The 17,456-nt window shown below is 41.2% G+C and overlaps 1 protein-coding gene across 1 annotated transcript in view; it reads left to right on the plus strand.

Annotated features, from left to right (window-relative positions):
• The first annotated feature begins 9,856 nt into the window (after positions 1–9,856).
• The window catches only part of manbal (mannosidase beta like), a 71,033-nt gene continuing 63,433 nt past the window's right edge, over positions 9,857–17,456 (plus strand). The window contains exon 1 of the mRNA XM_059980745.1: positions 9,857–9,999. The gene's annotated coding sequence lies outside the window, so the exon portion shown is untranslated. The remainder of the gene's footprint in view (positions 10,000–17,456) is intronic.

Here is a 17,456-nt window from a genome sequence, read left to right on the forward strand (position 1 = left end):
TGCCTGTAAGAAGACAAATCTCAAGGTTGTATAAAGTGTACATATATTGATAATAAATTAACTTCGACTGAAAAAAAATCCTTTCACTGGAGAAAGTACAGAGGAGGCTATGAGGACTGGAAAACTGCAGCAAGGAGGAAGGGTTGAATAAGCTGAAGTTGTTTTCTTTGCAACAATGGAAATTGAACAGCAATTTACTGAGATATATTGAGAATGGTAGGAGTTTGCAACTTACTGCCTGAGAATGGGAATGGTGACAGAAACCCTCAGCACAATTGAAAACTGCTTGCATGTCTACCTAAAGAGCTGTGACCTACGGAGTTATGAGCCAAGATCTGGAAGGTGGGACCAGGATAAATCACTCTTTTCAGACTGACAAAGCCACATCTGCCTTGTTAATTTTTATGATTCTGTGATTTTAAGGGTTCAATTCACGGAACAAATTAAACAATGTGGTCTGTTCCTTGGTTAGGGAAAGGATGACTCTAATGAGCTCTTTGAGCTGTGCAGGGAGCCGGAGAGTGTTGGGCTCAGAGGTTTCTAGAGCACTTGAAATTAGTTGTTGCATTGATGAGAGTGGTCAATCCCTGGTGCTTTCTATTTAATCTTGTTAAATTTATTTTGACTGGCACGGGTTTTCCATGTGCTGTGGTTATTTTAGCACAAGCCTGATTAGTGCTTATTGTGGGGGGGGCGGGGGGCGGTGTCCTAACTTTGAGAATGCTACTTCTTGCATTGTCGCTCTGATGAACCACTGATGTTTTGTCGGAACTGTTAAGAAAAAACTCTGGTTGCTCTCTCCGCCTTGGAGTTTGTCTTTCCTCCAAACTAGTGTTCAGTCTTTGCCAGCGCATACTGACGCAGATATGTGTAGGATTTTAATTTTGGACAGACATATATAGAACAATTTTTTATCTGTGGGGAGGGGAGTTATCCATAAACAGATGATAAGATTTTAGATGATTATTGGGAGAAGTGCCTCTGCCCTTCTTTACACCACCCTCTTCACAAATTGATACCTGCCCGACTTGGGTGACTTGATTGTTTTAATGAATAAGTAGAAGGAAATAGTAGGAGCTATTAGAAGCTGAGGGGTCTGGAACAACTGAACAGTCTTAAACTTAGAATCTTAATTTTAAGAAACACTGCTACACACATATGTTATATATGTGTATGTGTGCATAAGGTCCAAGGCATAGACCTTTGTACCACATTGTGCAACAGGACCCTCAATTTCCTCACTTGCAGATCCCAGTCAGTTTGGATTGGCAACAATATCTGCTCCACAATTACCATCACCACAGGTGCACGACAAACCTGCGACCTTAGCTCCCTGCTCTACTCACTTTATACTTATGACTGTGAGGCTAAGTACAGGTCCAGTGCCATATTGAAGTTTGCTGACGACACCATGGTTGTTGACCATGTCAAAGATGATGATTAACTGACATAGAGGAAGGAGGTTGAAAATCTGGTTAAAATGTGTCACAATAACATCCTCTCACTCAACACCGGAAAAACCAAAGAGCTGATTATTGACTACAGGAGAAGTAAAACGGAGCCAATCGTCATCAGGGGATCTGAGGTGGACAGTGTCAGTAACTTCAGATTTCTTGGCATTATTATTTCAGAGGATCTGTCCTGGGATATTCAAAAAGTGCGATTTCAAAGAAGGCATGGCAGTGCCTCTACTTTCTTGGGAGCTTGCGTATAATTTGCATGACATCTAAAACTTTGACAATCTCCTACAGGTGCGCAGTGGAGAGTGTCCTTATTGGATGCATCACAGTCCTGGAATTGGAACACCAATGGCTAAGGTCAGAAGAGCCTACAAAAATTGGTTGTTACATCTCAGTCCATTACAAGAAAAACCCTCCAAAACCACTGAGCACATGTACATGGAGCACAACCACAAGAAAGCAGCATCCATCATCCAGGTCCTCACCGTCCAGTCCTTGCTTCTGCCATCAAGAGAAAGGTATAGCAGCAACACATGCAAAACGCTGCCTGACGTACTGAATTCCTCCAGTATTTTGTGTGCGTGTTTTGCTCGGATTTCAAGCGTCTGCTGATTTTCTCTTGTTTGTGAAAGGCACAGGAGCCTTACATTCCACACCACCTGGCTCCTGAATCAGTGTGGATAACTTTACTCAGCAACTCTCTAAACTGATTCCGCAACCTATGAACTCACTTTGAAGGACCCTGTAACTCATGATCTCAGTATTATTTACTTATTCACTTAGTATTTGCACAGCTCATCTTCCTTTGTATATTGGTTGTATATCAGTATTCGTGTTTAGTTTTTCATTGCTTTATTGTATTTCTTTGTTCTACTGTGAATGCCTGGAGGAAAATGAATCTCACGATAGTATATGGTGACATAAAATGTACTGTGATAATAAATATACTTTGAACGTTATTTGCAGCTCTATGACACCAATTCAATGAGTGCAAGATCAATTGAATGCAATGATGAACCCTTGAACACAATTTCCCAACCTATCTCATCATGGGGACATGAAGCTTGGCTACATAATGGCAGGACAGGAGCAAGAGATTAAATGGGTTCCTTTTGTTTCTGTAATAATAGAAAAAGCTGGAAACTTTCATTGGGTGTGACAGCATTTGTGGAAAAGAAAAAGAGTTGACACTTTAGGTTGTTAGGGAATTTCCTTTTCCACACAAGACTCAGACCCAGGTATTCTTTATTTGCATGACACAGAGAGCCATTCTTCAGGAGGGCAACAACTCTACTTCCTGTACAATCAGTACATGCATTCTCTTTATAGTTGATTCTAACAGGTACGATTTGTTCAACTTCTCCATATTTGGTATAGTTCTAAGCAAACTAGAGGGAAAAACACTTAAGCCAAGTAGCTTCGTATTGTACAGCCGTAGGCAAGGGGGCAGTACCACACAGTCTTGTGTTTAGAGCTGTAGGCTAAAGGGCAGCTCCTGAGGTAGCCTCACTGTGTGCAGCAGGAGGCTAAATTCTCTGCTGATCTAGGCATTAAGTAATACAGACATGCAATTCTATAGTCTTGCTGAAGTACTTACCCAACCCAGTTGGCCAAAATTCTTCACATAGGTCAACAACTTATGGTATTTACATTTTTTGATTCTGTGCTTCCCACCTGACAGTGAAAGCAGCACAAGAATGAACATGCATTTATTACCATAAGTACATAATAAAGTATCTTCGTATTTCACAGAGGAGAAGCAACACATGGAAAAAGAGATTTGATGACAGTTAAATATATAATTTTGGATGACATCTGGGAAATAAATGAAAACGTTGCAGGGAGTAGGGGATGGAGAAGAAGAAATTGTCCCAGTCTGAGTAAAGAACAAGAAAACTCTCCCACCAAAGGTAAAACAGAGGAAGGAAAAATGTGAAGAGATCAGAGGGATCTTTAAATGATGAAGACAATGAATTTGATGAATCAGAGACCGAAGGCTGCTAGAAACCCTCTAAGGAGGCATTTAGGCACACAGCATTTAATTTCACTACACCAAATGACAAACTACAAGACCTGTCAGTAATGTCAAGGTTATTCAACATCAAAATAAAGCAACATTTATTCCCATGCTTCTTTTATGGTAAGATAAAGATTAGCTTACTTTGTTACATGTACATCAAAACATACAGTGAAGAGCACCCTTTGTGTCTAATCGAATCAGTGAGGATTTTGCTGGGCAGTACCCAAGGTCACCAAGGTTGTGGCATTGTATCAATAGTGACAATGTAGCTGCCCTCACAACCTACTAACCCTAATTGTACACCTTTGGAATATGGGAGGAAACCCACATGATTATGGGGAGAATGTAGAAACTCCTTACAGACAGTGGTGAAAATCAGACCTCAAACTTGCTTACCAACCACTACTCTCTCATGCTATCCTTTTTGCTAAAAGTGAAGGGAATGTGGCCAATGACCATCAAAGTGTTTATAGGGAGTTCTAATGCCTCTACCCCAAGGTGTCAGTCAGTCCAGCCTGTAGCACGACAAGGACTGATTACTCCAGTATTGTGCTAACAACTTCCAGTCTTAGGCATAATGTTGCACACTGATTATAGCTTTGCCACCCTGGCACCAAGCATAGGTAGGATCAGGTGGGTTTGCTTGTTTACACGGGAATCGACTTGACTAAACAGTCTCCAGTGCTGTAAATTTTCAAAAATTTCACAAAGCAGAAGTCAAAGAGTAGCACAATGGAGCTGCAGGTAGTGTGGCTGCCTCAAAGTTTCCAACAACTCGGGTCCTCTCATCTGGTGATTTCCGTGTGGAGTTTGCAGATTCTTCCTCTGACCATGTGTGCTTCCTCCAGATACTTTGGTTTTTCCCCAGATGTTCTTTGTTAGGATAATTATCCACTGTGAATTACTCCCAGTGTAGGGGTATGGCAGGGACACCATGTTCGAGCTGATGGTAATGGAGAGAATAGATTACTGGGAGATAACCAGACGAAAGGGGATGCAGAGATTGTTCTAAGAGCCTTGTGGTCTTGATGGGTGGAATGGCTTCTTCTATATTGTAGATGCTATAAGATAATCTCTGTGATATTCAAAGATACTCAAAGATAACCTCTGCTCCCCCAGAGAGTGATGAGGTCTGTAAATCCCTCAGTGTTATTATTTCAGCGGAACTGTCCTGAAGTGCATATAAGAAGAAAACACGGCAGCACCTCTATTTTCTTAGTATTTTGTGGAGACTTGGCATGACATCTAAAACTTTGAAAAACTTCTATAGATGTGTAGTGGAATGGCTGCATCACAGCCTGGTATGGGGACACCAAGCCCTTAAATGGAAAATTCTACAAAAAGAAGTGGATACAGCCTAGTCCATCATGGGTAACGCCCTCCCCACCACTGGGCATGTCTACATGAAATGCTGTTTCAGGAGGTGCAGGGGCAGGGCACCCTACCACCCAGCACATGATCTCTTTCTGAATGAAACTACAAAAGAGCCTCAGGGCTCACACCACCAGGTTCAGGAACAATTATTATCCCTCAGCCATCAAGCTCTCAACCAAAGGGGATAACTTCATTCAACTTGCCCCATCATTGAAATGTTCCAACAACCTATGGACTCACTTTCAAGGACACTTCATCTCATGTTCTCAATATTTATTGTTTAGTTATTTATTATTATTACTTCTTTTTGTACTTGCACAGTTCGGTGTCTTCCGCGCTCTGGTAAACGCCCAAGTTAGGTGGTCTTTCATTGATTCTGTAATGGTTATTATTCTATGGATTTATTGAGTGTCCACAGGAAAATGCATCTCAGGGTTCTATATGGAGACATATATGTACTTTGATAATAAATTTACATTGAACTTTGACTTTTCTCCACCTTCACCTCGCAGAATTCAAAATGTAATTTCAGACAAGGTTCAACGAGGCTGCTGAGAAACTTTCAGAACTCAGCTTCATTCGGCTTTAAGCCAGTACAAGGTCTAAGAGAAGGGACTGATCTCTTGCCGGAATCGAGCCTTTTGATTGTTAACATGGACTATACTGAAATAAACCTTTGGATCCTCTGTTACTCGGTGGACGCGCTTTGAACTTGCTCTTCATGGACACCCTCACTGGGTAGCTTCGCCTAATCTGTCTGAAGAATTGATTCGCCCCAAACTTTGAATTTACATGAGAATAAGAGATCGCAAAAGCCATATTTGCCTTTATGATAAGTAGGCACAGAAAAGCGCCACAGTGGAAGAACATTTACAGATTCTCTGTGTTTTACCGCGTGAGACGCCCTTCCGTTACGCATTCTTTGTTCGATGCTGCCGTTCCGCAGTATCTGGATCCAATCTGCTCTCTGGGATGTTTCCATAATCCTCTGTAAATGTTAAACATTAAGTTCCATCACGACCATGTTCTTCCACTGATAGAAAACAACTACAATATCCGCAATTTCTGAGCCCACTGCGATATAATTTGTTCTTACTTATCTCAGAGTTACCTCTGTTGATTTAACGATGTTTAATCGCCCAATCTCCACTCATGTTGAGATACTGAGTTTAGCGACTGCTTATGTGGAATATTCAGACGTAGATAGTAAAATTATATTTACCGTGTCTCGGCTGTACAGATTGCAAAAGTCTGCCTTAATTTTATAAAAGTAATCAAAGCAATGGACGGGGTAAATATTTTAACATTGTTTTTATTCGTGCTAAAGGAATAAATAAATTGCAATAAGTCTTTCTATGTATCCCGAACACCGAAGACCAGTATGGTTGCTGTAATAACTCTGACCTACTTCATTCATTTCTTTTCATTTTCCCGACATCATCATGTTTTTTTTGCGCCAGAAACATTAACGCTAATAGGACTCTGGAGGTGCAGGGGCAGGGCTTGACGACAGCCGAATAATGGGTTTCTCAAAAGAACTCTAAGTGCCTCCCTGAACGATAAATGAGTTTCATGGACTTGAAAAGAAAGCTTAATCGGATCTTTCCAAGCAGAGAGAAAGATCAGTCCTGCGTTGTTATTAGTCTAAGGGTGATCGGAAAGTGTGAGGCACTGTCACGAACTTGCGGTTTCCAGTAGCTCTCGAATTAGACCATACAGTGGCATGCAGAAGTTCGGGTACCCGTGGTCAAAATTTCTGTTACTGTGAATAGCTAATCGAGTAAAAGATGACCCGATTTCCAAAAGGCATAAAGTTAAAGATGACACATTTCTTTAATATGTTAAGCAAGATTACTTTTTTTCTTTCCATCTTTTACAGTATCAAAATAACAAAAAAAGGAAATGGACCCAAAGCATAAGTTTGGGCACCCTGCATGGTCAGAACTTAATAACACCCCCTTTGGCAAGTATCCCAGCTTGTAAATGCTTTCTGTAGCCAGCAAAGAGTCTTTCAATTCTTGTTTGGGGAATTTTCGCCCATTCTTCCTTGCAAAAGACTTGCAGTTCTGTGAGATTCTTGGGCCCTCTGGCATGCACTGCTTTTTTGAGGTCTGTCCATAGATTTTAGATGATGTTGTCAGGGGACTATGAGGGCCATGGCAAAACCTTCAGCTTGTGCCTCTTGAGGCAGTCCGTTGTGGATTTTGAGGTGTGTTGAGGATCATTATCCTGTTGTAGAAGCCATTCTCTTTTCATCTTCAGCTTTTTTACAGACAGTGTGATGTTTGCTTCTAGAATTTGCTGGTATTTAATTGAATTCATTCTTCCTTCTACCAGTGAAATGTAGTGTACCTGGACTTCCAAAAAGCTTTTGATAAAGTCCCACATAGGAGATTTGTGGGCAAAATTAGGGCACACGGTATTGGGGGCAGAGTACTGACATGGATTGAAAATTGGCTGGCTGACAGGAAACAAAGAGTAGTGATTAACGGGTCCCTTTCGGAATGACAGGCTGTGACCAGTGGGGTACCACAAGGTTCGGTGCTGGGACCGCAGCTGTTTACAATATACAGGAAAGATTTAGATGAAGGGATTAAAAGTAACATTAGCAAATTTGCTGATGACACAAAGCTGAGTGGCAGTGTGAAATGTCAGGAGGATGTTATGAAAATGCAGGGTGACTTGGACAGGTTGGGTGAGTGGGCAAATGTATGGCAGATGCAGTTTAATGTGGATAAATGTGGGGTTATCCACTTTTGTGGCAAGAAAAGGAAGGCAGATTTCTATCTAAATGGAGTCAAGTTAGGAAAAGGGAAGTACAATGAGATCTAGGTGTTCTTGTACATCAGTCAATGAAAGCAAGTATGCAGGTACAGTAGGCAGTGAAGAAAGCTAATGGCATGCTGGCCTTTATAACAAGAGGAATTGAGTACAGGAGTAAAGAGGTCCTGCAGCTGTACAGGGCCCTGGTGAGACCCCACCTGGAGTATTGTGTGCAGTTTTGGTATCCAAATTTGAGGAAGGATATTCTTGCTATTGAGGGAGTGCAGCGTAGGTTCACAAGGTTAATTCCCGGAATGGCGGGACTGTCATATGTTGAAAGATTGGAGTGACTGGGCTTGTATACACAGGAATTTAGAAGGATGAGAGGGAATCTGATTGAGACTTATAAGATTATTAAGGGATTGGACACAATGGAGGGAGGAAGCATGTTCCCGCTGATGGGTGAGTCCAGAACTAGAGGCCACAGTTTAAGAATAAGGGGTAGGCCATTTAGAACAGAGATGCGAAAACACTTTTTCACCCAGAGAGTGGTGGATATGTGGAATGCTCTGCCCCAGAAGGCAGTGGAGGCCAAGTCTCTGGATGCATTCAAGAGAGAGTTAGATAGAGCTCTTATAATAGCGGGGGTCAAGGGATATGGGGAGAGGGCAGGAATGGGGTACTGATTGTGTATGATCAGCCATGATCACAGTGAATGGCGGTGCTGGCTAGAAGGGCCAAATGGCCTACTCCTGCACCTACTGTCTATTGTCTATTACCCTGTGCCACTGGCTGCAACACAAGCCCAAATCATGATCGATCCACCCCTGTGCTTAACAATTTGAAATTTCTCTTCATGAAATTCTGCACCATTTTTTTCTCCAAGTATACCTTTGCTCATTGTGGCCAAAAAGTTCTACTTTAACTTCATCAGTCCACAGGACTTGTTTCCAAAATGCATCAGGCTTGCTTAGATGTTCCTTTGCAAACTTCTGATGCTGAATTTTGTGGTGAGGGTGCAGGAAAGAGGTTTTCTTCTGATGACTCTTCCATGAAGGTCATATTTGTGCAGGTGTTGCTGCACAGTAGAACAGTGCACCACCACTCCAGAGTCTGCTAAATCTTCCTGAAGGTCTTTTGCAGTCAAATGGGGGTTTTGATTTGCCTTTCTAGCAATCCTAAGAGCGGTTCTCTCGGAAAGTTTTCTTGGTCTTCCAGATCTCAATTTGACCACCACCGTTCCTGTTAACTGCCATTTCTTAATGACATTACGAACTGAGGAAATGGCTGCTTGAAAATGCTTTGCTATCTTCTTATAGCCATCTCCTGTTTTGTGGGCATCATTTATTTTAAATTTCAGAGTGCTAGGCAGCTGCTTAGAGGAGCCTATGGCTGCTGATTGTTGGGACAAGGTTTGAGGAGTCAGGGTAGTTATAAAGCTTTGAAATTTGCATCACCTGGCCTTTCCTAATGATGACTGTGTACAAGCCATAGCCCTAACAAGCTAATTACGGTCTGAGACCTTGGTAGAAGTTATCTGAGAGCACAAACTCTTGGGGTGCCTACACTTTTGCATGGTGTTCCTTTTCTTTTTTCACTCTAAAATTGTACAAAACAAAAATAATACACTAATCTTGCTTAAAATGTTCAAAAGAATGTTTCGTCTTTATTATGTTTGGAGATCAGTTCATCTTCTACTCACTTAACTATTCACATTAACAGAAATTTGGACCAGGGGTGCCCAAACTTTTGCATGTATGTGGCGTAAGGAGCAGAATTAGGCCATTCAGTCCATCGAATCTGCTCCACCGTTCCACCATGGCTGATTTACTATCCCACTCAGACCCATTCTCCCGCGTTCGCTCCGTAATCATTGACTCCATGACTAATCAAGAACCTATCAACCACCCTTTAAATATAAGCAGTGAGTTGGTATTCACTGCCGCCTGTGGCAATGAAATCCACACATTCACTACCCTCTGGCTAAATTGGTGTTTGATCGTGGAGTCAAACTGTTGCATAATTTTACACATTATCAACAACGGTGTGTTGTAGAATTTTACATCGAGTTATACAGCCGGTCCACCTTCTGTGTGTTTTTCAAGTCCTATTTCCCCTTCTCCTCCACACCCCTGCTCCTACCCTCCGAAGTATGTATTGAACCCCATGATGAAAGGGGTAACTGAACGTGCATTCACTATTCTACAAGGTCGAGTATTCCAGACCACAATCATCCGCTGCTTCGTTCGCTCCTCGCAGTCGTGGGTTACACTGCGGAGCTCTGGGAGGAGGGTGGGAGGTACTTCCTGCCGTCAGGCTGAACGAGCCGCGGCTTCCAGAGTAACGTGGAGCGGAGATGCAGTGTGGGCGAGCCGAGTGAAGGTAAAACCGCAGTACGGGAACTGTCCCCGTGCGAGCGCAACGTCCCGCCGTTCGCCGCCCGGCTTTGTTGCTGGTCCCCGCTGCGTTTAGGCTGCAAAAGCCGCAGCGTCTGTCCGGAAGGCCGAAGCCCCGTCCCGGAACGGGCCTTGCGCTGTTACATTGTTGCTAATGCTCCTACTCTGTTACCGTTCGCATTAAGCAGGAGTGAGTCGAGTTGTGGCGGGGCTCCCTCGCAGTTCCGAACTTTCACTTAGGAGTCCTGGAGTGAATGCGGGACAAGAGGGAGGACCCTGGGTGGCTTTACCGGGTGCATGGTGGGGGGGGGGGGGGGGGCGGTGTAAATTGCAAGGATGCTGCCATTCATTGCAGTGTACAAGTTCATGGCTGAGATAAATGCACGCATAAAGCGATAAAATGCCAGGAAAATCCGGTTTTTTTTTACAACAGCAGCACAGCACATTAGCAGATGATGCTAAATTTAAATTCACATAAACTGAGATTATCATCCACCGTCCGGGGCATGCTCCTTTCTCGCTGCTACTCTCGGAGCAGGTACAGGAGCTTTACTCTCTCACCCAGTTCAGGAACCATCAGGCTTCTGAACTAGCGTGGAAAACCTCAGTCACCACAACACTCAACCAATTCCACAACCAATGACCTCGCTTTCAAGGGCTCTACAAATCATGTTCTCAATATTATTTATTTACCTATTATTATCGTTAGTGGTAGTATGTATTTGTAAAGTTTATCTGGCACTTAGGTTGTCAGTTTTAGTGTAGTTTTTCATTGATTCTATCGAATTTCTTTGTTCTTACTGTGAATGCCTGCAAGAAAATTAATCATGGGTAGCATATGGTGACATATATGTTCTTTGATAATAAATTTGCATTGAACTATGATCACCGTAAGTATTATAATATTGTGAATGGCAACTCTAGATTGGAAATATCTGGAAGTTTGAAATAGAAGCATATCCAGTAATAGTCAGTAGACCAGGCTTTGTGTTTGGAGGGAGAAACAGTTAATATTTCATGTCCATAATCTGTCATGAAATGGAATTCATCTGAAAATTCTGCTCTGGAATGCCAACTCTGTTACTGGGCTTAACCTGTTGAGTATTTTCAAACACTTAAGTTTTTATTTATACAACACTATGAAAGCCGACAATTTCTTTTGCTTTACTGGAATGGGGGCCCTGTGATTGGATTTTTGCTAAGAACAAGTGGAACAGTTTGGAGACATTCCTTTGCACAGTGATATTTCAGATGAATATAGTGTTGGAGGGAGTAATAGGAGTCATTTGGTTTATTAAGGAAAGGCTAATCAGCCATGAAAGATGAATGTGAACCTGTATGGCAATTTCAAAATGGAAATTTTGAGTGTTGATGGTGCAGTCTGTACATGATGGGGTAGAGTGGCTATGTGTATTAAGTGGTTGGGGTTAATTTGTCTTGAACATTTCCCCCGCCACCATCCCCACTTGCTTGACCATCTGTGTTTTCATGCCATTGTAATAGCTGTCCTGAATTCTGTCTTTGGCAGATTTTAAAATGATTTAGTTAATATTAACAGGCCTTAAGAGAGGATCGCACATTTAAATATATGACGTTTTCTCACCTGTCCTTAGGGACCTGATTTCACTTTCAAAGGTTGCTTCCCACTTGTTCTCAACTGGTCACATCTCCACCCTTGTCCTCAGACCCTTCAGCAGAAAGGCATTCTCTCTTCACCCTATCCCCCTAAAAAAAATGATTAAATCACTGCTGAACATTCTAAATTAGAAAGAAGGCAAGACTAGTTTATATAATTTCTGACTGTAATCTGACTGGTTAACATTTTAGGAAACCCTGCATTGAACTCTGAGATGCTGTAGTGCCCAAAATGGAAGCTCTACTTTAAATATGGTCTGTATGAAGTTCTGTACAGTGATGGGGTGGGGTGGGCAGTACTTCTCTGTAAGTCGTGCTTTCTCATCATTGATAAGTTAGATATGTAGTTCTATATTGGGCTAGTAATAAATGTAATGAATGAGGAGCTGTAGGCCAGCACAGATTTTTCTGAGGAAAGGTCTGTTAGTCTGTCTCATGGATTGTTTATCCAGCCTTTTTCCTTTGAAGTTTATTTTGCCATTTTTTTTTGTCTGCAAGAAGTACACAAATAATCACTAAGAGTATAAATCCCTCATATGGGAGGAAAACAATCATTCAAATTCATTGTCAATCAACAAATCACATGTTTGCAACTAAATGAAAGATTGTTCCTCTGGAACCCAGGTGCAAAATACAGTATGCATACAGCACATGCGGTTGTGATTCAGCATGTACATTAACAAAATAATATTCAAAAAATCCCTGAATGGCTTGACCTGAAGATTGATAACATAAAGTATGAGTGTATGTTTATGTAAGATAGAATAATTTTACTGGCACTAAAGGGTTAAATGATTTAAAAAAAAATATATATATATTGGCTTTTAACTCCCATTCAAGATAACCTGCACTTTTTAAAATCTGTTGGAGAAGTTTTCACTTTTCTCCAATGTTATAAGTTCTTTTCTTCAAATCAACCAATTTGGCGCAATGACGCAAAATGCTGTTTCTTTATTGGATGATTTTAGTTAAAGTCCATTTGAGCGAGCCATCTATTCCCTTCATTATAAAACTAGTTCCACTTTTGATACAAAATGTTCTCGTTCCTGTGTCTCTTCAGATTATTTCAGATATTTATACATCAAGGGACATGATGTGATACTTGGATGGGAACTGTTCCTACTGATCTTTTGTTATCCTGTTCGTGGGTCTGTAGACCTGCAGGTAATCGCATTTAACAAACGTAAAGCGGTGTCACATGTGGATCATATTTAAGAGGAACACATCGTTTAGCTGTTCCTTTGATTCATTGTCTTTTACAATGCCCTGGCAGGCAAATCAGTTCATTTACTTAGCTCTTGTGCTGTAATGGCCACAATTCTCTAAAGCTCAATTTAATCATAACCTGTATTAAAGTGCAATTGCAATTACCTTTTAAGACTCTTTCATATTAATTTCATTGTAAAGTTACAAATCTGAAACATTGCTTACGGGAAAAGCTCATCAACTATGGTGAAATGCTTGACTTAGGGCAACAAAAGGATGAGAGGTCTATAAGAAGTTGCTTGTACAGTGTTACTCACATTTGCTTACAGAATTACTGATTTTAAAAAAAGACTAATCCTTGTCCAATCAGTGTCCTAAAATTGTAAAGATAAATTGGGAATTTAATGAATTTAGCTGGATGGAGATGTTGAGAGGGATCTTGACATTCATACAGCGATACAACGTTAAGTAAAGAATGGATCTGCAGAACATGCAAACCCTTAGTGTGGCAATTTTAATTTTGGAGAAATGCTCTGCTGCTTATAGGCTTTGTGACTTTAATCCGAATCTTCCAGGTTCCAGGAACCTTGGGTCCCACACCACCAGTTCAGGACATTATTACCCTACAATACCCGGCTTCTAAACCAGAATGGAAAACTTCACTCACCTCCAACACAGAACTGATTCCACAACCTGTGGACTCACTTTCAAGGACTCTACAGTTCATGTTGTCAATATTTATTGATTTATGACTATTTTGTTCCTCTCTTGTACTTGCACAATTTGTTGTCTTTTGCAGATTGGTTGTTTCTCCATCCTTGTGTGCAGTTTTTCATTGACTGTATGGTTTTTCTTTGTATTTTCTATGAATGCCTGCAAGAAAATCAGAATCAGATTTAATATCACCAGTATGTGTCATGAAATTTGTTAACTTAGCAGCAGCAGTATAGTACAATACAATACATGATCAATATAGAAAGAGTGAATAAATTACTATGTGTGTATGTTTATATATATATATATATATATAAACAGTTAAATTGAAAATAGAGCAAAAACAAAAATAATTTTTTTAAAAAGGGTGAGGTAGTATTCATGGGTTTTCAATTTCATTTAGAAATTGGATGGCAGATGGGAAGAAGCTGTTCCTGAATCATTGTGTGTGTGGCTTCAGGCTTCTGTACCTCCTTCCTGATGGTACCAGTGAAAAGAGGGCATGTCCTGGGTGATGGGGGTCTTTACTAGTGGACAGCACCTTTCTCGGGCACAGCTCCTTGAAGATATATTGGAAACTATGGATACTCAGGGTGGTATATCGTGACACATATGTACTTTGATAATTTACTTTACTGCACGCCTTGGTTGTTCTGGGCAGCCCTTGTTATTGGACTGCAAGATTGACAAAAACAAGAAATGCTGGAAATATTCAACAGGTCAGGCACATCTATGAGAACAGAAATGGAGTGGATGTTTTATGGTGGAGATCCTCAATCAGAATATGAAACATTCTGATTTCTGAAATTCTCAATTTTATGTTTCTTCCTGTATTTTGCATACTATTGAAAATATCCGGCACTTTCTGTTTACTTTAGAGTTCCAGAGTATATTTTGTTTAGATTTTCTATCGTGTTTAGAGAGGGTGCAGAGGTTTACCTGGATGCTGCCAGGATTAGAGAGATGTCTTGTGAGGTAGATTTGAGTGTATCAGGTCTTTCCTCCTTGGAGAGGAGGTTGAGAGGTGTGTTAATAGAGGTGATAAGAGGCATAAATTGAGTGGATAGTCAGAGACATTTTCCTAGGGCAGAGATGGCTAATATGAGGGGCATAACTTTAAAGTGGTTGGATGTAGATATGGGCGGGAGGGTGTAAGAGACAGTTTTTTTTTACATAGAGTGGTGGGTGCATGGAACCTACTCGCAGGGGTGATGATACAGGCAGATACATTAGGGTATTTTAAGAGACTTTACGGTAGGCTGCGGATGAAAGAAAAGTAGAGTGCTATGTGGGAGGGAAAGGGTTGATTGATGTCTGAATAGGTTAAAGAGCCAGCACAACATTGAGGGTTGAAGGACCAGTACTCTGTTGTACTGTTTTATGTTCTACACTAGAATAGACAATTAAGTTCCGGATGGTTACGAGGCACAGCTGTCTTGATATTGTTGCCAACTCTTGATACAAGGGAAACTTTGGGAAGGTGGAGTTCATTAAACCACAGAGAATGTGTGGATGTGATTGTCAAGAACAGCACTGATGTAAGTCTGTGGACTGCTGCACATGAATCTTTGGTGGGTATTGAATGGGGGCATTGTTACGATGTTTCAGTTCTGCCACTTAGGACCAGGAAAAATCAGCCAGATCCCCCCCCCCTTCCTGATTCATTCCACTTCCTGCTAAGTCTCCAGTGCAAAGCTGGAGAGTGTATGGAAGTAGGTAAAAATAGCTTGAATGGGGTGATGAGCAAGCTCAACTGGGCTCTCGTTTTTCCATTATGTTGTAACAGCTCCAAAGTACTTGATGGGGCTTTGAAGCTCACTGGAGAGTCCTTAGGGAATGAAGGGCGTCAAATATGTACAAGCCTTTTCTAGAGCATGAGCCTCCCCATGCATTGAGGACGCCTGCAGCAGGCGATGCCTCAGAAAGGAGGCATCCATCACTGAGGACCCACATCACCCAAGATGTGCTCTCTCTCCTTATTACAGGAGAGAGGAGGTACAGGAACCTGCAGACATACACTCAATGTTTTAGCATCAGCTTTCTCCCCTCTCACAATCAGATTTCTGAACAAATAATAAACCAATCCCTGAACACTCCCTCACTAATTTTATTCTCTTTTTGCATTACCTTTTTAATTTTCTTTATACAGTGGATTCTGGTTAATTGGGCTATTGGTTAATTGGTGCGGCCTTTAGAACTCATGAAGAACAAAAACTGAAATTGAGAAGATGGCTGGGATTCCATTCTTTCATTTGGGACACTGTGCCACTTAATTTGGTTAGGAGGCTGATGCTGAACAGTTTCTAACTAGCATCGGTCTTGTGCACTTTCATGGTGATTAGATACTAAGAGTGATCAATTTTTAAGTAATGTCAGTTCACGTGTTTGTGCTGGAAAAAAGCAGTGATTTTTGTCAGTAATCGTAGCTGAGAAATAAGCAGTAAGACAATTCAGAACTGGTTTGCTCACTCTGGTTTCAAGCTTTCAGGCTCAGGAATACCAGAAATGGGCCAGGAGTGAAAATGAACGACTTCACTGCTTTGGCAAGTTAGGAAATACTTGAAGGAAGTATTTGAAGTATCGACAATCAACTTAATGTTACATGAAAATGAGAATTTGGAGGATGCGATTGCCTGAAGGCAGTCCACTCTCTGCACTAGGTGTCTGTGCTGATTTTCGTTTATTTACAATCAGAAGAAGATGGCAGATGAATTCCTCTGATGTTAACTGTTAGGAGCTAATACATAGTTTCATTGTGCCGTCAAGGTATTGGCAATGTTCTAATTCATTCTGTATTTCATTTAAATACATGAATAGTTACTCAGTTAAACAAGTACAGTCGGCCCTCCTTATCCGCGAATTCAACCAACCGCGAATTGCGAAAACCCGGAAGTGCTCTTCCAGCACTTGTTGTTCGAGCATGTACAGACTTTTTTACTTGTCATTATTGTCTAAACAATGCAGAGTAACAACTATTTTACATAGCATTTACATTGTATTAGCAGTTATAAGTAATCTAGACATGATTTGAAGTATATGGGAGGACGTACATGGGTCATCGTGTATCGGGATCGAAAAAAATTGGAAGTTCTCTTACTAAGTAAGTTGGAACAGGTACATCCGGTATTACTTAGCATCAGTTAGTTGAACTTTTGCATTTGTATATAGTATATATTTTACCTTTCTATGCATATAAAACACTAAGAACGTATGTTTCAGTGCCGAGCTGAGGAAGTTCCCGAGTTCGATCTAGTGACAGATCGCTATCGAGTGCACTCTCCACCGTGCCGGGTTGATGTGGAGGATCAAAGACCCAAAACTAAATAATTAAACCACTGCATTGCTTAGTAATAATCGTAGCTTGCATCGGGGCAGGGCCTTTCACATTTTCCAATAAAATTGTTCCGATCATTGACCGACTGTAGCCTAACGCTTTTCCAATGACCGATGGTGCTATACCTCTTTCCAATCGCTTTATTACTTCCACCTTATTTTCAATCGTGATCATGAACGGAAACACTGTGAATTCAGAGCTACGCCGGGTCCTAATGCCCACCGCTCTGAACATGTTCAATAACGTCCGGGGTTCCGCTGGGTCCTAAAGACCACCGCACTGATTCAGGTTAAATAAGGTACTTGAGCATCTGTGATTTTTGGTATCTGCGGGGATCTCCGAACCAATCCCCCGCAAATAAGGAGGGCCAACTGTAGTTTGGCTTTTTTTTATATACCTTTTAACTATTTCCATGAAAATTTGGCTAATTGGGACAGCCACTTAATTGGGCCAAAATATACCAGTCCCAATGTGTTCTAGCTAACCGGAATAAAACTCCATATTTCTTATTGTAATTTATGGTGTTTATTGTGTACTGCACTGTCCTGCTGCCA

The sequence above is a fragment of the Hypanus sabinus genome, chromosome 9 (genome assembly GCF_030144855.1).
Source record: "Hypanus sabinus isolate sHypSab1 chromosome 9, sHypSab1.hap1, whole genome shotgun sequence".
Taxonomy (NCBI): Eukaryota; Metazoa; Chordata; class Chondrichthyes; order Myliobatiformes; family Dasyatidae; genus Hypanus; species Hypanus sabinus.